General features: G+C 37.3%; 1 long non-coding RNA gene across 1 annotated transcript in view; it reads right to left on the bottom strand.

The window, feature by feature from the left end:
• Positions 1–22,418, bottom strand: part of LOC123379269 — a 137,648-nt gene that overhangs the window by 98,141 nt on the left and 17,089 nt on the right. Inside the window, exon 2 of the long non-coding RNA XR_006583530.1 lies at positions 9,077–9,204. This is a non-coding gene — a long non-coding RNA (uncharacterized LOC123379269). The remainder of the gene's footprint in view (positions 1–9,076; positions 9,205–22,418) is intronic.

The raw sequence follows: 22,418 nt of genomic DNA, 5'->3' as shown, positions 1-22,418 counted from the left end.
AAATAAACGTTAAAAAAAAAAAAAAGAATGAAAGTCAAATGGTTTTATCCACCATCATCACTTATTTAAATATTTTCTTTGCCTGGAATCCTTGTTCCTATGACCTTAGACCTTAATATAGCCAGCTCTGTCACTATTCAGTTTTCAGCTCTAATGCCACCCATGCAGGCCTTTTCTGATCACACTATTTAAAATGGCTCCCACTTTCCAAGAGAGAGACAGAGCACACATAGGGGAGGGGACAGAAAGAGAATAAGACACAGAATCTGAAGCAGGCTCCAGGTTCTGAGCTGTCAGCATAGAACCCAATGCTGGCCTCGAACTCACAAACTGTGAGATCATGACCTGAGCCGAAATCAGAGGCTTAACCGACTGAGCCAACCAGGCACCTCAGATTTAGCATAATTCTTAAGGGCCGGAGGATTTTCAAAATGGTAAAGGCACACTGGTTTCAACAGAGTTATCAGCTAAGAAGAGTCAGTCTGTCCTTTGAAGCTTTGAAGCAGTTATGACTTTTCCTTACTAGTAATGAAAGTCCTAAATGGCATCTTCTTCCAACAGAAGGCTGTTTTCATCTGCATAGAAAACCTGTTGTTGAGTATAGCCATCTTCATTAATGATCTTAGCTAGATCTGGATAACTTGCTGCACTTCAACATCAGCACTTAACTGCTTCACCTTGCACTTTTATTTTATGGAGATTTCTTAAGCCTCATGAGTCAACCTCTGCTACTTTCAAACTTTTCTTTTGCAGCTTCCTCACCTCTCAGCCTTGATAGAAGTGAAGTGAGCTAGGGCCTTGCTCTGGATTAGGCTTTGGCTTATGGGAATGTTATGGCTGGTTTCATCTAGCCAGACCACTCAAAGAACGTTTCCTTTGCATTCACTGTTTGGCTAACTGTTTGGCACAGATGCCTAGCTTTCAGCCTGCCTCAGCTCTTGACATGTCGTCTTCACTAAGCTTAACAATTTCTGGCTTTTGATTTAAAGTGGCAGATGTGCAGCACTTTCTTTCACTTGAACACTTAGAGGCCGTTGCAGGGCTACTAATTGGCCTAATTTCAATATTGTTGTGTCTCAGGGAATAGGGAGGCCTGAGGAGAAGGAGAGATGCAAGGGAAGGGCCCTGGAGTAGTCAGAACACACACAACACTTACCAATTAACTTCACCTTCTTATATGGGCACCATTTGTGGTGCTCCAAAACAATTACAATAGTAACACCAAAGATCACTAATCACAGATCGCCATAATAAACATAATAATGAAAAGTCTGAGACATTCTAAGAATTACCAAAATGCAACACAGAGACACAAAGTGAGCAAATGCTATTGAAAAAAATGGCACCATGTGGCCATCACCCAGATGGTCAACTGACACATGAAGAAATGCTCAACATAATTCATCATCAAAATACAAATACAAATCAAAACCACAATGAGACACCACCTCACACCTGTCAGAATGGCTCACATTAACAACTCAGGCAACAACAGATGTTGGCGAGGATGCGGAGAAAGAGGATCTCTTTTGCACTGATAGTGGGAATGCAAGCTGGTGCAGCCACTCTGGAAAACAGCATGGAGATTCCTCAAAAAATTAAAAATAGAACTACCTTATGACCCAGCAATTGCACTACTAGGTATTTATCCAACGGTTACAGGTGTGCTGTTTTGAAGGGGCACATGCACCCCCATGTTTATAGCAGCACTATCAACAATAGCCAAAGTATGGAAAGAGCCCATATATCCATCAATGGATGAATGGATAAAGAAGATGTGGTATGTGTATCTATGTCTATATCTATATCTATATATCTATATATCTATGTATCTATATATCTATATATCTATATATCTATATATCTATATATCTATATATCTATATCTATCTAGTGGAGTATTACTAGGCAATCAAAAAGAATGAAACCTTGCCATTTGCAACTATGTGGATGGAACTAGAGGGTATTATATGAAGCGAAATTAGTCAGAGAAAGACAAACATCATATGACTTCACTCATATGAGGACTTTAAGATACAAAACAGATGAACATAAGGGAAGGAATGGGAAACAAAAATAATATAAAAACAGGGAGGGGTACAAAACATAAGAGACTCTTAAATATGGAGAACAAACAGAGGGTTCCTAGAGGGGTTGTGGGAGAGAGGATGGGCTAAATGGGTATGGGGCATTAAGGAATCTACTCCTGAAATCAATTGTTGCACTATATGCTAACTAACTTGGATGTAAATTTAAAAAATAAATTAAATTTTTATTTATTTATTTTTTTTTAATTTTTTTTTCAACATTTATTTATTTTTGGGACAGAGAGAGACAGAGCATGAACGGGGGAGGGGCAGAGAGAGAGGGAGACACAGAATCGGAAACAGGCTCCAGGCTCTGAGCCATCAGCCCAGGGCTCGACGCGGGGCTCGAACTCCTGGACCGCGAGATCGTGACCTGGCTGAAGTCGGACGCTTAACCGACTGCGCCACCCAGGCGCCCCAAAAAAATAAATTAAATTTAAAAAAAAAAGAAAAAAGAAAAAATGGTACCAATAGTCTTGCTCAACATAGGGTCATCACAAATTTTCCATATGTAAAAACACAGTATCTGTGAAACAGGATAAAACAAAGTACAATAAAAAGAGGTATACTTATATGCTTTAAGACTTTTAGAGACAGATGTTGAGTGTTTTGGAATCTGATACCATGAAGACTTGGGCTTCAAGGCAAGTAAAAATAGGCTCCACTTAGGGGTGCCTGGGTGGCTCAGTTGGTTGAACATCCAACTCTTGATTTCAGCTCAGGTCATGATCCCGGGGTTGTGCAATCGAGCCCCATGTCAGGCTCCCATGCTGAGCATGGAGCCTACTTAAGACTCTCTCTTTCTCTATCTCTGCTCCCCTCCCAATCCCACTCTCTCTATAATATATATATATATATATATATATATATACACACACATATATATATAATTTTTTTTAATTCTTTTAAAAGAATATAGGACCCATTTATACTGGATACAAGTACAAACCCTGTTTGGAGACTTCCCCACCCACAAATAGCTAATTCCAATGCTGAAAACATTTATATGTTCATCAGTCTTCACACATAAGTTTAGTTGTAACAAAGGCAATAAAAGTTACACGGACACTATTATTCATGGAAGTTCTAGTAAGAACCTTCTAAAAGAACTGGAAAGAAAGGGAAATTAAATTTTTGTTATGAAAAAGTTAAGATGTATAGTGATGCTGGGAATAGGGGGGTTTCAGAGGTAGAAGTGGCACTGTGATTCTGTCCAGCACATTCCATGGGAGAGGGTACCACTTCTAAGAGACACAAACAGTCACGAGAGAGGAATCCTCCACTGTGCAAGATATGTAAGGCTTCACTGTGTGCTGAGTAAATTTTCTACTTCCCCTTATTTTCCCTCTAGGTTTCTCATGCAACCTTCTGTTTAAATTCCCTTTCCCTGGTACCCTGATGCTAGGAAAAGAGTGGAGCTAAATCAAGGCATTCTGGTCCCCCAAAAGAGTGGGCTTGTCCAAGGCCCTTGTTGACACATCATCACAGCCCAACTTCTGTCTCTGCCCAATTAGCCTCCTTCACTTCTCCTCCACAGGTGTTGATCTTAACACATTCCAATATACTAATGTCTAGTTCACAGTTTGCATGCCTGAGAACCCAATCCCCAACCTCTATCATTTTGGTTTTTATTTTTTTTTAATCTTTATTTTTGAGAGAGAGAGAGAAAGAGAGAGAGTGAGGGAGAAGGATTGGGAGAGGGGCACAGAGAGAGGGAGACACAGAATCCGAAGAAGGCTCCAGGCTCTGAGCTGTCAGCACAGAGCTCGATGCAGGGCTCAAACTCACGAACCATGAGATCATGTCCTGAGCTGAAGTCGGATGCCCAACCGACTGTGCCACCCAGGAGCCCCTCTGCAACCTTTATCTTAATGCACACCAGGATCCAGGTGTTCAAAAGATGTCAGCAATCTGTCTGCTCTACATTAAATTCATTTTTACCAAATCTCTCCTCTATGGTAGAAAGTTGATTTTAGGTCATTTTACAAAGTCTTTTTTCCCAAAATTAGTTCTGTTAAAATAAATTTGTTGAATGACTTTGTTGATGCTGCTTTCTTTGTTGAAATTTTGTAAACAGTTGCTAAAAATAAAAGTTAAGCTCATATGTCATCTGAAGAATTGATACAAGAAAGCTAAAAATGCCTAAAAGGAGGGGGAATAGGACTTAAAAAATCATCCAAAAGAAATGAAGTTACTCTGGTTTCTCACAATACACATTTGGACATAGGAACTTGGAAATAATTTGCTAAGAGATTTGACTTTAAATGATAAAATTATTTAAAGCAGTGTTAGGAAAACTAGGATGAACAGAGGCAGGTGATTGCTATTATTACTGTAATGTACTATGTGATAACTATGTCATTATTTGGCATATAGGAAACAAACAAACAAAAAAACCCCAAAGATTTGGAGAATCAAAATAGAAATTGGCTAAAAATCCTAAAAATGATATGTTTAAAGTATAAAATTAACTGCAAAGCAATTAGAAAAAAATCACACCAAATATTAAATTTTATACCACTTCTTGGAAATAAGCTAAGATTTAAATGTCAAACGGAAGACTGCAGAAAAATCTAAATAACAAAAATTGACATTAAAAGGATATGAAGGGAGTACCTGGGTGGCTCAGTCAGTTAAGCATCTGACTCTTGATCTCAGCTCAGGTCATGATCTCACGGTTCATGAGTTCAAGTCCCACATTGGACTCCGCACTGACAGTGCAAAGCCTGCTTGGGATTCTCTCTCTCTCTCTCTCTCTCTCTCTCTCTCTCTCTTTCTCTCTCTCTCTGCCTATTTCTCACAAAAATAAATAAATAAACATTTTTTAAAAAGGATATGAAGTAAACAGAAACTGAAAAAATTCACATTAAATGCCCTTGGTTATTGATGATGAAACACTGTTTTCTAAATATCAAATAATATATTTAGAAGAATAAACTACCCTATGGTCCTTAAAATTTACCAACTGTAAATTCCTTAAGATGCTTATATAAAAATAAAAAATAGCAATAAAAAATAAAAACTTAGGTTTTAAAAATCACTTACATCTTTTAAAAGCATTTCACTAGGCATAAATTATAGAAGTCTTTATAAGTAGTTAAAAGAAATAAGATTTGGGTAAATTGGTAGATTTGTCATATAAGTGAATTTTCATTTGGGAAATTTAATTTCAGAAAATTAGTTTTTGTAGAATTGATTTTCAGTGAGTTGGCTTGCTTCCAGCAAATCAGCCCTGGCAGAGTCACGGTTTTATATTCTACCAAGCCAATCAACCCCAGCTAAAATGCACTTTGTTCCAAGAGTTCCAACTGAAGTCTTGGCATTAACATTGACCAAGACTGCTTGGGTCATGAGCTCATCTCTGTACCAGTGACTGTGGCCAGGGATATGGAATACAGTGACCATTCAAGCCTGATCCTTGTGACACCCTCTGGAAGTAGGAGAGCAGTCAGGCCCATCTGAATGACGTGCGCTGCAAATGGAAAAGGGAAGACTTGCAAAAGGAAAACCTAGGTCTACTATCAGAAAAGAGGAACAGTAGATATATGGTGTATCTTTCACTCTGAGACTTCAAATAAACTTTTTTCTTGTTTAGCAGCATTGCTCTGACCATTCCTAATGGGGCCAAATTTCATCACAGCTCTCAAAAGAACCTATCTTATCATGCTTTCACATTCTAACCCACTTGAACTCAGAAAGGGTACAAAAGACATTTTTTTCCAACAAAAATTTGTTTGTTCCCCTATAACATGCTGTGAAGAAGAAATGGTATCTTTTTCCTCTACTGAATGATTTCTTTAACCACTCTGCTTTTTTGCTTCAATTCCAACATTCAAATTACTATTCTATACTTCAGAATGACAAAAGGAAAGATGTTCCCAAGTTGAAGTACATACAATTTGATATATGTTTGATATATTTTATTAGATGTTAGCTATTGCATACTTCTATTGAAAATAGATGCTAGTATATAAAACTTTTTTTCTGTATATCAAAATTTTTCATATTTTAATTTTTAATATATAAACTATTATTATTATTTTTACTATGTTTAATCTCTAAATTAATTAACTCCACCTTGGATAATTGAGGATTGGCACATTTTTAATAAAGCAAAATAAAACTACAAGTGTCTAAAGTGAATCTTCAAGAGCACCTGGGTGGCTCAGTTGGTTAAGCATCTAACTTCAGCTGGAGACATGATCTCATGGTTCGTGATTTGGAGCCCCGCGTCGGGCTCTGTGCTGACATCTGAGAGCCTGCATCCTGCTGAGGATTCTGTGTCTCCCTCTCTCTCTACCCCTCCCCCATTCACACTCTCTCTCTTAAAAATAAACATTAAAACAATTAAAAATTAAAGTGAATCTTCAGATGATACTGAATATGTTCTCATACTCTTTCTTTCAGCAGTCATTCAACAAATACACATTGTGAGCCAATCACTGTTCCAGGCACTATGAATATAGCTAAAAGAAATGTCTTACCCTGTGGAACTTACATTTAGCAGAAGAAACAGAGCACATAAACAAACCTATCATATCAAGTACTGGTAATTATTATAAAGAAAAACAAAGCAGGGCGAAGGATCAGAGAGTGAAAGGGATATTTTGGGTAGAACAGTCAGAGTTTACAGACATTCAATAAATAATACACTCAGGTTGCATGGGTGGCTCAGGAGGTTAAGTGTTTGACTTCAGCTCAGGTCATGATCTCGCAGTTTGTGAGTTTGAGCCCCGCGTCAGGCTCTGTGCTGACAGCTCAGAGCCTGGAGCCTGCTTCAGATTCTGTGTCTCCCCATCTTTCGGCCCCTTCCATGCTCATGCTCTGTCTCTCTCTGTCTCTCAATAATAAATACACATTAAAAAAATTTTTTTAATAAATAAATAAATAATACACTCAAGTTGTGTTTCAAATGAGAAAAAAGCAAATAGGAAATTAACATCTCCCTTTTATTTTGTAACACTAATCGTGGAAAATGTGTCTGATAGCTGTGGGCAAGCGGATGTTCTAATATTGAAGTTCACAATTAGATAGACCTGCCAACCCAGTAATCATCGGTGTTGGAAAAGTACAGTCCACATCACAGGGTTAGATCTCCCTCACAGCAACATTGCACAGAAGGGGAACTCTTGCAGGCAGACAGATGCCAAGGAGGCAGATGTTCCCAATTCCATCTCTCAGTCTCTCAGGTAAATAAATTCACATCTCCTTCACTGCAGTGTAAGTAAGAAGCTAGAGACAGGATAGCTATGTTATTAAAGCCCCTCCACATGGAAGGCAAGAAGAGGAGAGGGATAAGAAAGATCTTCATGAAAAGATGTTTTTCTGCAGCCACCTTCTGCTGCTCAGGTCTAGGTGCAAAGTACGTAGACAGAGAGTTGGCTGTGTTTAACCAGGGATACACTATATCTGATGAGTGCTACAGAAGGCAGAGATGCAGAGGAGAATGGGAAAAGTGGTGCTGAGAGTGTCTAAAAGGAAATAAAAGACCATAAAATATAAATTGCACAAAGAGAAAAGTGAGTCCATTAAAACAGTAATAGTGAGTAAGCAGTATAGTAAATGAATTAGATCCAAATGTAATCAAATAATGTTGAAGACAGAGAATCAGTAAATGACCTGGAAATACAAGATAGTTGATTTGACAGAAGGAAATAAAGATCCACTGAAGATGTCCACATCCTGATCCCCTGAACCTGTAAATATGTTACCTTACATATCAAAAGGGACTTTGTAGATGTGATTAAATTAAGTAGTTTGAAATGGGGAGATTTCCTGGGGTCATTGAAATGGGCTAAACATAATTACAAAGGTCCTTATAAGACAAAGGCAGAAGAAAGAGACAGATAAAGGAGATGTGATGATAGAAATAGTGAAAGTCAGAGATTTGAAGATGCCATGGTTCTGGTTTTGAACAGGAAGGAAGAGGTCACAAACCAGGAAAGTAGGTGGCCTCTAGAAGCCAGAAGAGGGAAGGAAAAGGCAAGGAAACATTTTCTCCCCTTGAGTCTCAAGAAGGAATGCTGCTCTGTTGATGTTTTGATTTTAGCTTTTAAGACCCATTTTGGACTTCTTATTTCCAGAAGTATAAGATAAAATAATTGTGTTGTTTAAGCCACTAAGATCATTATAGCATCAGTAGGAAACTAATACAGTTGGTTAAAGAGTGGGTGCTTGAATTCTGTATTTGAAGGTGGGGGTACCTACCTTCAAAGTCTAGGGTATGTCCTGGGCTATCGTGTAGTCAGAAAAAGTGAGGTCAAGAAGCACAGAGGGGTTGAGTGTGATCATCCGCAAGGCTACTGAAGCCATCAATAATGAAAACAATGATCCAGAGTTTTCAATCTTCGATGAATGAGTGGAGAGCGTTGGACATTACCAAGAAGGTATCTACTTCAGAGAATCTTATCTTTTGGAGAAAGGAGGATAATACAGTGGTCTAGAAGGAACAATGAAACAGAAGGAGAACACCTATCTCATCTTCAGTCTCCATTATATGTGGAATGTGAAATTTAAAAACTGCCACCAGTAAGGAGAACTAGATAAGAAACATCTTCAAGAATGACAAGGTATCAGTCAAAGAAAAAGGGTAAAGGACAGAGTAGTGGATATCAAGGATATCAAGGATTTCAGATTTTCATGATAAACTCTAAAAGCACAGGGAAAGAATTTGAAGTATGGGGGAGGCAAATGACGTGGTCCTATCAGGATATTTGAGGCTTATGGAGCATAAGCCCAGGTGATGATCTATGAATTGAAATTTGGGGGCTTCTGAAGGTGACTTAGACAAACATGAGTGTAAAGTGTAATAGGGTTTGTCCTCATGCTTTTTTTTAGAAGGGCAAGCAGTTCAAAATACAGCATTTTTTGACAATTATTAGCTTGGGTACTTGTAGTGATAAGATGAATGAAGAGGGATTATCTTACTAGCAAGAAGTGAGGCCTCTGGGCTTCCTTCCCTTAAGCTTGTCTTAGGGAGATAGACTCACCAAACACACAAAACTGGGAGGTCTTGCTGAAATCCTGCCTCAAGCCTCCTTTTCAAATTCCAGAGAGTGGACCATGGCTATGGGAGAGGCAACGAAGCTGTGGACCTCTCACCAATCTGCTGTGGAACCTGGTGGGGTCATGGTGGAGAGAGGAACAAGCCAAGGAAATTAATGTTATCATATGAGGGTTTTCCTAGATCTGGAGTCCTATCATTTCTATGAATTCAAGTATCTTCAATAAATAGTCTATCGAAAAACATAATACCATATTTGGAGAAGGAATAATTTAAAAGAAAAACTGAACTGGTTAAAACAGAGCAGTGAAAATGAAAAAGAGAAAACAGTGCAAATAAACAGCACAGATCAAAATGGCTTTCACAAACACAGAATGAGAATGACTTTTTTACAACCTACGAGTGTATACACAATCTTAAAAGTTCAAACCTCTGTAGAAAAAAATTCCCATTCACAAGAGAAAAAAATACATTCATCAAATTTGTTCTAAAAGTGAATTCTGTGTCTATGGGGTTGTTTTTGTTTTTGTTTTTAGAAAGAAGAAGAGTGTGAGGGGGGGAGGGCCAGACATAGAGGAGGAATGAGAGAATCCCAAGCAGGCTCTACGCTGTCAGTGCAGATCCTGATGCAGGGCTTGAGCTCACGAGATCATGACCTAAGCTGAAATCAAGAGTCAGACACTTAACGAGCTGAGCCACCCAGGTGCTCAGAAAATTGAATTCTGTTTCTTTACAATGAATAGAGCTATCCCAGGAGAACAGCATAAAATTTTAGTTTGCACATTAAATTTATATACTTAATTTTTTCAAAATGTTTATTTTTGAGAGAGGGAGAGAGCCGGAGTGGGGGAGAGGCAGAGAGAGAGAGGGAGACACAGAATACAAAGCAGGCTCCAGGCTCTGAGCTGTCAGCACAGGGCTGGAACTCATGAACAGGAGAGGGGTGGGGGAATCATGACCTAAGCCAAAGTCAACGCTTAACCAACTGAGCCACCCAGGCGCCCTATATATTTTAGTGAATACTGAAAGAAATTGTGCGTACTTTATTCCATAGGGTAAAAAGAGCTGTACAGAAATTGTTCCCTTTAGGACAAGGGTTCTTAAATGTGGATTCAGAGTGCCCATGAAGCAAGTGACATTTTATGTGAAACTACATAATAGAGTGGATGTCAGTGAATATAGGACGAGGGTCCTTAGCTTCCTTTAAATCCTTAAAATGGATTTCTCTTAAAAAAAAAAAAAAAAAAAAAAAAAAAAAAAAAAAAAAACATTGGGCGCCTGGGTGGCGCAGTCGGTTAAGCCTCCGACTTCAGCCAGGTCACGATCTCGCGGTCCGTGAGTTCGAGCCCTGCGTCGGGCTCTGGGCTGATGGCTCAGAGCCTGGAGCCTGTTTCTGATTCTGTGTCTCCCTCTCTCTCTGCCCCTCCCCCGTTCATGCTCTGTCTCTCTCTGTCCCAAAAATAAATAAACGTTGGAAAAAAAATTAAAAAAAAAAAAAACGTAAAAAACACAGTGCTCTAGGAGTGTGTAATGTGAAACAAATTAAATCTGATAATGTTAAAAGCATAAATGGATAAATTGTAAAACAATGTGTTAAAATGTGAGACTTTCATTCTCAGATTAGTGAATGGAGAGGGGGGCGAGATCAGCGGTTACCAGAAGGTGGAAGAGGGCGGGATGAATCAGCATAGCACAGAGGATTTTTAAGACAGTAAATTATTTCTGAATGATACTCTGGTGGTGGATACATACCATTATACATTCCTTACAACCCATAGAATGTCTACTACAAACAGCAAACCCTAACACTACAAATCTTAGTTAATAATAATGTATCAATTATTGCTCACCAACTGTAACAACTGTAGCACAAAAATGCAAGATGTTAATAATAGGGGAAACTGTTGGGGTCAGGGAGGTATATGGGAACTCTGTACGTACCACTTAATTTTTCCATAAACCTTCAAAAAATAAATCCATTAAAACAAAACCAAACAAGATGCTGACCACTATGAATAAAGTGGATTGGAGGAGAGATGGAATGGAAGTAGGTCTCCAATCAGGAGACTTCTACAATCATCAAGTCAAGAGATGATAATTTAGAATAGAGTAGATAAGAATAAAAAGATGAGAATCAAAAAATTGGGGGGGCTGTTACAAAAACTGGTGTTAATTTGAATATGGATAAAGAGGAAGGGGGGGATGTACTGACAAATGACTTACACATTTTTTGGCTGTGTAATGGAAAACAAGTAAAATTCCAAAATACAGATTTTGAGAGATGGATACCTTCAGACACCACCAGGATGCGTCCATGGCAGCGTGGGATTTATGAAAGGTAGCTAGAAAGTTCAACAGAACATTCATAAAAGAAGGTAATGGGGTAAATATTTTACATCTTAGAATCATGTTGATATTCCTACCCTGTCCTAGCCAGCTCAGGCTGCTATAACAAAATACCATAAACTGGGGGGCTTAAACAAGATATCGATTTCTCAAAATTCTAGAGGCTGACAAATCCAAGATCAAGGTGCTAGCAGATGTTCTTCCTGGTGAGAGCCCACTTTTTGGCTTGCAGCAGGCAGCCTTCTCACTGAGTTTTCACAGGGCAGAGGTAGAGAAAGCAACTTACTCTTAGAGGGTATTAATCCCATCATGCCCCCCATTACTTCCTCTAAATCTAATTACTTCCCAAAGGGCTTATCTCCAAATACTGTCTGTTAGAAGGTGGGGGAGGAACAAAAAGCTATCCCCCAAATTAAGGAGGCACTTTGAGACTGAAAAACACAGCCAGCAAAACTCCATGTAATTTACACAGGGTATCTTACTGACAGGGCGGATTGAGCAGATGATGACCCAGATGCAGCACAGCTATTCGCTGCAGAGTCTGGACCTCAGTCTACACAGTTTATACAGCAAGTGGACAGGTGGTGGGGCAAGCGGAGGAGCACTATAGTGAGATCAAAGAGTTCTCATGCATTTCAAAGGGTTGGCACACCTAATTGACAGCTAACCTTTAATTAGATTTTGTGGGCCATTTATGAGTCAGGAAGGGGCAAGACTATGTTATCTCTAATAGATTCATGGGAGGCTGAAGCAAGCCTCCCTCCATCCCAGCCTTAATATGTATTTCTAACATATGTACATTAATCTCCAAGAGGCCTGGAACATGTAACCCAACATGGTCAGCATGCCTACACCAACATATTCAGGGCTATGGCTTCAACACAGGAATTCTGAGGAGACACAAACATTCAGTCTATAACACACCTCTAGCCCTAAGCCGGAATTGCATTATTTTATAACATAAATTTAAATCCATACAATGTAACTATAAGATTATACATGCAAAACAATACTTGAGATTTTGAAAGCAACCAGTTATTTAAACTAATTTAAATATTTAACATTTGAAACAAAACCTCCTCTCTCAAAGGAAGCCCAATGTTAACAGATGCTGTTTACAACATTTTTAGGTCCACCCTGTCTCTATCCCTCTCCACCCCCAAAAAGAGTTGATTGCCTAAGCAAGGACTCATGCATTCAAAACAAGGTTCATTCTCCAATATCCATCAAGGTAATCTGAAGGCTAGCAGCAAAACTGCCCAGCACTCTAAATTTACAAGGTATCACATTAGGGGAGAATAAAGTAACCAAGACCCAGATAACTTGATAGTCTGTAGTCGACACCTCAAATCTCCTCTGGAATCAGAGCAGACCACAGAACAGTGATGTACTAGCCAATGGAGACACTGTCACAGCCTGATTATGTAGTAATATGATGCATCCCTCACGCTGCTTTCATTAAAATACCATCACATCCACAAAACTTCTGAATAGACCATCTCTGAAGAGAGTAGTTCAAAATTATCATCTTATTAAAATACAACTCCTGCTTTCGTTGCATTTACTTGTTTCCTTTAAAGTTGTAAACTATGGTATATATGGCCAGGAGAACATAGATTATCCCTGAGACCTAACAGAGCAGGGCCTTAATGTACACAGAGGCCCAAGAGTCTATTTACTACGCTCCTTCCTCAAAATGTATTTCCTTCACCCACCAGCTGCCCATCCTATCCCCAGGGCATCAACTTCTGAGTTAGAGGTGAGATGAACAGTCCACATTTTATGCCTGGCCCAGCCCCATTCACTTTAAGTCAGCTTTAATCGCCTCCTTTCTGTCACAGAGCCTGAGAGAGTTCTACACCTGAATGTCATGACTTTTCATGACCTAAGCTTGTGTTCACTGACAGGAAATTGGGAGAAAATGAACTGGGAGAAATGGATGGAACCTGTGGGAAGTCAGAAAAAAAAAAAAAAGGTGGAGAAAAGGAGGATATTCAGGAGTTTTCCTCAACCTCTCATCTGCCCAAAATTACATACACTGTCTGAAAGCTGTTCTTGATGTCCTTTCATTAACATTAACAGATCGCAATGATTTTAGGCAGAATGCAGGGGAAAGTTACGGCTGTCAAAGGTCATTCATATTCTCCACACAGGAAGAGAAGGAAATGTGTAGTCGTCCCCTCATTCCCAGTGACCTGTTATAAATGATGATTTTTATGTCAAACTGAAATTTTCTTCATTCTTTCTTATATAAATGTATAAGGGCTATTCTACACTAAGATGGGTCACCAAGGTAGCTTATAGATTTTCCTTCCCTTGAGACCTTTAAAGAAGATAAATATCAAGCTGCCTTTGAAGGATGACATGGAATCCTTACCACAGGCTGAAGAATGAATTAAAAACCCTTGGTTGTCCCTAGTCCCTATGAGTAAGGAAAAACAAAATGAAACAAAACATTAGCTATCTTCACAATATAAAACAATACTTTTAAATACTTATTTCCAATGTAGCAATTTTTCTTTTTTAAATGTAACTCTCTGCCACCCTGACATTAAATGTCAAAGTAGCACCAACTCTGTCCATTTGAGCTACAAAATTAATTGACTGCTATGAAAAATACCAATGGAGCATAATGAGCCACAGAAGACCCATATAAACACTAAATTAGAAGATATAACTGCCTTTTGGAACTCAGTGATACCGAAGTCTGCAGTGTCCAGTAATTAATGCAGGGTGATTTGAATGTTTATTAAAAGTACTAGATATCTGACATTTTCTGAGTAGACATAGAATCTAAGGGAAAGGTAAGTTCATCTCTTTAGACTTCCAAGTACTAAGACCAGATGAGTCTTAAACTAGCAACAGGTTGATCAACATCTGGCATATAGTAACTAAATGTTGAATAAATGAACTATATTTGTTTCTTCTCTCCTCCGGTCTTTTTGAGATTACTGGTTACTGCCCCTCACAATATTCTCAGACCTCTCTCTCCTTCAGGTATTAATATGTCTTTGCTTTCTCTTTTATTCAAAGTATAATTGCCTGGACAGCTACATGTTAAAGAATGAAACTGAACCACTATCTTATACCATATACAAAAAATAAACTCAAAATGAATTAAAGACATGAATGTATGGCCTGAAACCATAAAACTCTTAAAAGAAAATAAAGGTAATAAGCTCTTTAACATTGGTCTTAGGAATATTTTTTTTGGACCAGTCACTTAGGCAAAGGCAACAAATGCTAAAATAAACCAATGGGATGACATCTAACTAAAAAGCTTTTGCACAGCAAAGGAAACAATCAACAAAACACAAATGCAACCTATTGAATGAGAAAAATATATTTGCAAATCATACATCTGGTAAGTGATTAATATCCAAAATCTGTAAAAGGGTACATAATCTAATATCAAAAAAACAAACATTATTTAAAAATGGACAAAGGGCTTGAATAGACATTAAAAAAAAAAAAAAGACATACAGATGGCCAAAAGGCACATGAAGAAAATGCTCAATCAGAAAGACAAAAATAACAAATGTTGGTGAGGATGTGGAGAAAAGGTAGCTCTCATACACTGTTGATGGGAATGTAAACTGATGCCGCAACTACGGAAAACAGTACAGAAGCTTCTTAAAAAATTAAAAATAGAACTATTATACAATCCAACAATGCCACTTATGGTTATTTATCTGAAGAAAATAAAAACACCAATCCAAAGAGATATATTCACCCCTATGTTCACTGCAGCTTTATTTTCAAGAGCCAAGACATGGAGCGCCTGGATGGCTCACTGTGCAAATCTTGGTTTCAGCTCAGGTCATGATCTCACAGTTCATGGGTTCAAGCCACACATTGGGCTCTGAGCAGGAAACACAGGGCCTGCTTGAGATTCTCTCTCTCCCCCTCTCTCTGCCCCTCCCCTGCCCAGGCTCTCTGTCTCTCTCTCCCCCTCTCTAAATAAATACACATTTTTTTTAAAAATTCAGCTCTTGTGAAGTATGGTCACTTAAAAGATAGGAAGATGGTGATTTTTTTAGGGGCTTCCTGTGTTTCTAAGATCCTGATGGTGAAAAAATGAGGAATGTTGTGAGCTTTGGGGCTTCTCTTAGTAGATGACTTACTATTACAAAGAAACATCTCCACTGACTTAACATCTCTAAAATTTCACTTCAAACATTGACTTTATTTTGAAAAGCTAACATGAAATCACCAAAGAGATTATTTCTATAGTAGTTCCTACAGATATAATCTCAATACTGAATGCCCAACAATCATTTATTTTTATTTCCTCTCACTCATAACACAGAATATAATTCTCAATTTTTCCTAAGGTTATCACGAAACAAACAAAAGGTGTTATATTGGGAAAAAAATTTTGATCTCATCTAAATGTCTAATACCATGCAAACAGTGCTCTGAAAGAGACACCTCATTTGTTCCTTTTGTCAATTAATCTATTGATATTTAAAGTTCACCTTAGGTTAGCTATTTTAAGTTGGATTTATTTCTTAAAAATTGCAAAGGATGAGGGGCATCTGGGTGGCTCAGTCTATTAAACATCCAGCTCTTGATTTTGGCTCAGGTCGTGATTCCAGGCCCATGGAACCAAGCCCCATCTCTGGCTCCTCCATGCTGAGCATGAAGCCTGCTTGAGAGTCTGTCTGTCTGTCTGTCTGTCTCTCTCTCTCTCTCCCTTCCTCCCACCCTCCCTCCCTCTCTCTCCTCTGCACCACCCCTCCTCTACTCACTCACACACACTCTCTCTTTCTGTCTCTCTCTAAAATAAAATTAAAAAGCCCTAAAAAATTGCAAAGGATGAAACAGCCCATTAAAGTCAGCCTACAGATATGTTCCATAAAATTACATAATCTAAAACAGAAAATAATTTTAAGGCCCAAATTAACAAATAGAAACTTTGTATTTTGTCTTTAGAAGACATTCGATAGCATTTTTGTCTTTGATTCTCAAATGTTCCCAAGGCCTCCTATTCTAAGAATTCATTTCCTATCCCCCAAAGTTAAAAGTCCATCTTTACACATAAAGTATATAAAACAAGATCGAGATTATTTTAATATAGTATTTATGACTTTAAAAACCCTAGAATCAGTTGTTTCAATAGCAGCAACTATAATTACATCCCCTTTTAACACTGCTTTCCTGATTTGATCCTATTTAAGCTTTTTAAGAACCAACATAGTGACAACTTGTTCATTCAGAAGAAATCAAGAAAAGTAGGATTATACTCAGATGAGCATAAACTCATGTCATGTTCAACGAAATGCTCTGGAAGCTTTGAATGTTTTCTAAAATGTTAAATATTTCATGGTCACAAAGGTATATTTCTGTGTCATTCTAGGAATTGGGCTTGTTCATTTCTACAATGCCTTTGCACCCTCTTATGGTCACTTTAGGATTTGCTTTATTGGGAGAATCAATTTATTCAAGGCTATTCAAAGGTTTCATCTTGTAAATTTGAATTTTATTAGAATAATGACATTTACACACTTCACACCTTTAAATCTGTGATTTCATAATCCCAAATATTAATTGAAGCTCACACTTCTTCACAGTGTTGAGAAAACCAAAGTAGATAGAGTTGAGGTTACTAGGATAATAATTAGGAAACACTCCATACTTTCCAATTATGTCTGACATATTAACAAGCTAATAAGAATTTTAGATTCTGCCTCCTAGGCATAAAACAATTCAACAGTAAGGCCGTCATTAGGTATCACATTTCTTACTTCCCAATACTGATATGACAAAATCAACTTAGAATTTGTTTGGGCCTGTTTATAAAAAGCATGAAAATGACTTCTAACTCAGGACAATACCCTAAAAACAACAACAACAACAACAACAACAACAGCAACAACAACAAAAACAGCAATGTGGCTGTTCATTAAAAAGTAGCAACAGCAAGATTAAACACACACACACACACACACACACACACACACACTATATTTTATTTGACACATATGTTGTCTCAGAAACATTAAATTCCTTTAAAGCTAAGATCTTAGGGCACCTGGGTGGCTCTGTCGGTTAAACATCTGAGTTTGGCTTAGGTCATGATCTGGAGGTTTGTGAGTTCAAGCCCCACGTGGGGCTCTGTGTTGAAAGTTTGGAGCCTGGAACCTGCTTCAGATTCTGTGTCTCCCTTTTTCTCTGCCCCTCCCCTGCTCATGCTCTCTCTCTCCCAAAAATAAACAAACATTAAAAAAAAAAAAGCTACAAATCTTAAAAAAAAAAAAAAGGTCAATTGTTACCCTTCTATTATCTTTAATTTGACCCCCATAAAAAAAAAAAAAAGAAAAGAAAGACTGCTTCCTGACTAAAAATCTCCTTCTTTCTATTACTTAATGGTTTCATGTTCACAAAGCATTTGGGAAAAATGTGAAAAGTTTTAATGGTAAGTTTTATTTCTGAGTTCATGCTGTTGCTAGTGATAAGGATATCTGCTTTGTGGTGAAGAGAAGTAACGTTGAAACTCTACAGACAAAGGGAGAACTCCTGGTTAAAGTGTTTATGGGGGCAACTGTTGTGTTTCCAGATACTTTCTTCTTAGCAGGGTGACTGTCTCACATTGTAAGATATTTTTAACTTGAAGAGAAGTGTAACTTGAACACTATATGGTTTTAAATTACTAACTTATATTACACTCATATTTTTGCCAGAAAAGTACCTCAGAACCAATACATATATCTATAAATCTATAACTTTGGTTTCAGAATGCAACTGCTATTACTAAGGGCACAAAAATACACTAACCAAGAGTGCAAGAGATCCCATAACTGAACAACATTCAAGGAGCTAGAAAACACAGTTTCACCACGCTAGTCAAGTATTGTATAGGATGACGTTCCAAATACATAAGCTTTCGTTAATTCTCAAAGTAGAAATGAAATTTAAAGATAAAATTTTGGGTGGTCCATCTGAAAAATGGAATTATTTTTCACAGTAGATAACAGCACTTACAAAGATCGCCAATACCAGTAAGGTATCAATTCATAGGTTTCCTATATGTTATTCAGTCTGTCAGATGTGCTCACTTCAGAACATCAGTTCATTGCCAGTTCCAGAAATGTTCTTTACATTTCAAAAACTCCAAAATCCTACAAGTCATTTCTCCTACATGACAGCCACGTACATGGTCTAAAATATTTTGTTCATTGTTCATAAACACTGAAAAATCGGATACGAAGTTGCTGAGTGAGCACTACCAGTACCTCCTTGTGTATGCATTTTTTCATAGTTATAATCATTGACAACTGGAAACTACTCTGTAAATATGTGTATCTTTTTTAAAAAGTGAATATGTCTTGCTAATGAGCATTGCAAATACTGGTGTTCAAACGTATCCTGTTCTACAAAAGTCTGATGTGTCCTGGGGTGCCTGGGTGGCTCAGTCAGTTGAATGTCTGACTTTGGCTCAGGTCATGATCTCGCAGTTCATGAGTTCAAGCCCCACGTCGAGCTCTGTGCTGACAGCTCAGAGCCTGGAGCCTGCTTCGGATTCTGTGTCTCCTCCTCTCTCTGCCCCTTCCCCACTCATGCTCTGTCTCTCTCTGTGTCTCAAAAATGAATAAATCTTAAAAACATTTTTTTAAAAAGAAAAGAAAAAGTCTGATATGTCCTACAAAAGTCTGATAATTCAATTGTGCATACAAAGATACAAAACAGTTAAATCTACTGGCCCAAACAACCATTTAGGAAGACAGTAATGAGGGTAGTTTGAAAGCAGAGCATCCTAGGGGTCCTAAACTACATAGCATAAAATTCCAGGCCCTTAAAATCAGCCACAGGACACTACTTTTCATTTCTTCAGCACTATACCTTTTCACATCCCAATGATTACACATTTAACTCCCTCTATCTGAAATAATTCCCTCCCTTATTGTAGTATACCACTATATATTGGGACTTATCACATGGTAATGCAATTATTTGTTTGAATGTCTATCTCTCCCGGTAGACCACCATATATAATATCTTGAAGACAAGAACTGAACGGATTTATTTTTATATTTCCCAGTATCTGAAAACTACTAGTCCAAAACATCATTATGAAGACCCATGTTTTAATCCTAGGTGCACTTAATTTTCCATTTTCCTTGTATGTAAATGATTAGGTATTGTATTCCTTGCAGGATTGCCGGGAAACAGAAAGGTACCCATAAAGTGACTAACCCAGTGCCTGGCACATAGAAGTCAGTTACACGTGCTCAATAAATGTTAGTTGAACTGATCCTTCCCTACAGCTCTTTCCATTTATATATTAACTCAAAATCTCCTCAGATTTTCCAAAATCTAAACCACTATCTTGTTCCTTCTTATATTTTGTCATATACCATAACTTAAACATAATCATAGCTATAAAAATAAAGCATTTTACTGTGTATTAAGGCAATTTAGGCATTTGAAAGCAGTAAGTTCAATTTTTTCCACGCATAAAATATCCCAAGAAATGGGAACTAAAGTTCAGGGCATTCAGCTTTATTTTCTCTTCTATTTCTCAACAAAAGAAGGGAAAAAAATGCTTCAATATTTATAAGACTAAGAATAATGGATGTGCATAATTTTGCTTTAACATACATTTCTGCCTTTTAAACCCAGTTTAAACTCAGTGAAAGGCCAAGAACATGGACTTAATTATGCAGGAAAAAAAGATGCTTTAACTGCAGTGCACATTCAATAGACAAAATCCAAAGAAAGCAATCCTGCCTGAAACGTTTACAAATCAATTCATTATATTGATTTGGAATGAGTTGTGCTGTAATTTAAAGCATAGATTACTGCAGGCCAAACTTGATAAAGTTCTTTTTTTAAGGTACTTCACTTGACTATGGACTTGACCTGAGAATTTTCAAGAAACAGTGATTTGCCTAACTTAAAAAAAAAAAAAGCTACCATGTACAAAAACTAGGTTTTAAAGGGTAATGATTAAGAATTGAATCATAACTAAATTTCAGAAGTACAAAAAATTGTGTCTAACAAATAAGTTCAATAAGACATTGATATTTTGAGAAGAGGCAAAGTGTTTCTATTTCAAAACAATTTATTCCACATACAATGTATAGAATGTTTCCATCTCATTTCCTAGTTCCAGTGTAGTTCTGGAAGAAAAATGTAAGATTTGTTTCTGTTTTGTTTCTTCTTCATGGAAAAAGCTGTTCTTTGGCAAACAGTGATTAAGCCTAAGAGTGCTTTTGTCCCACTCAAATCTCCTGATGAGTCAGTGTTTTATCTTAATACAACTTAAATATTTTGCCATTTCTTTCCACACCATTCTTAAAAAGTGAGGATAATAATAGCTATCACTACACAGGGTAGTCCTCAAAAAGCACTGAAACTGGGGTTCAGAAAAGCTCATCTTATTTTAATTACACATCAAGCATGAAGTCAATGAGTTAATTAAGCGGCTAACTATGTGCTTCCTGGAGGAAAAAGAGTATTTGTTAAAATCATTTTTTTTCATAATAAAAAACAGGACCTAGAGAATGATACTGTACCCCCATTCCCCTGTCCCTGGGGTAGGGGGAGGTACACAGCAGGAAGTAAGTAAAATAATAATTTGCAGCTGAGTCACTCCAGAGACACAAGAATGAATGTATAACAAGGTCTTTTCATAACATTAAATCTCCTTCAGTGATATTTCTCTTGGGCCTCAGTTTCTTCATCTAAGCAATGACCTTGATTTCCCAGTTCTCTTGTAGTTTTAAGTGTTGTGAGTTCTTCATAAATTAAATTAAGCTATACTAGTCTGCTGTGAGCTAATGTCTAGATGACACATGGATATACAAACATATGAATGTGTAAATATGCAATGTGTAAGTTATTCAAACACATGTATAGATCTATTAAAATCTAAGAAAAAATAAACAGTTTTTGATACATCATCCTCAAAAGTCTAGGGGCACCTGGGTGGCTCAGTCGGTTAAGTGTCCAACTTCAGCTCAGGTCTTGATCTTGCGGTCCATGGGTTTGAGCCCCATGTAGGGCTCTGTGCTGACATCTCAGAGCCTGGAACCTGCTTCAGATTCTGTGTCTCCCTGTCTCTCTGTCCCTCCCCTGCGCTCTCTCTCTCTTTCTCTCTCAAAAAAAAAAAAAAAAAAAAAATTAAGACAATTTTTAAAAAAGTCTTCATCATTTGTAGTAAATTGACACAAAAATTGTGAAAAACCAAATAAAATACCTCTATGGAAACAAATTATTTTACTTTCCAGGTTTCTCTTCTTTAAAATGAAAGCAGACAAACACGGCAAAATTATAGTCTATGAAACAAATTAGAACTAAAGAAGAAATTTTCAATTATTTCCACAAATGCCCAGAGCAGTTTAAGCTTTCTAAAATTTGCTACCCTGTTGAATTAGAGTATTTTAGCTTTATAAAAGCTTTCCTGAAGCTTGCCACAAATTTTCAAAATAACTACCTTTCATCCATAGAAATTAATGATTTTGCCATGACATTTTTCCTGCAAATTTTAACAGGATTTAAACTACCTAATCTAATTGTAAGTATTTAGGGTTTTGTTTTTGTTTTCTTGTTATAGAATAAGGAAAAAAATAAGCTGGTTTTTCTCAGTTATTTGATCCCAGAATTTTAACAAAATTCAGTCTCTAAAACAGTATTTTTTAATACGTTTATAATATTCAGTTGATTGGGGAAATAATTCTTGAAATAAAACTAATTAGTGATAAATGTACGTATCTATTTAAAGATTCCTTACTAAAGATTCCTCAACTTCTGTAGAGTTGAAAGGTAACATTCCTTTCCAAGCTGATGATATACCAAAAGTCACAACCTTTGGTAGCACTGCCACCTGCTGTTGATTCTAGATCATTTTCCAGCATGTATCAAAAATAAAACTAGAATAGCGTGGGCAAATTGGTCTGGAAAACAAGCATCGACATAGATTTTAGGGACAATTTGTGTGAAAACCACTGATAAAGTTTTTTTTCTGACAACAGATAACG

This window comes from Felis catus, chromosome A1, assembly GCF_018350175.1.
Source record: "Felis catus isolate Fca126 chromosome A1, F.catus_Fca126_mat1.0, whole genome shotgun sequence".
Classification (NCBI taxonomy): domain Eukaryota; kingdom Metazoa; phylum Chordata; class Mammalia; order Carnivora; family Felidae; genus Felis; species Felis catus.
This window is presented reverse-complemented; position numbering and strand designations above follow the sequence as displayed.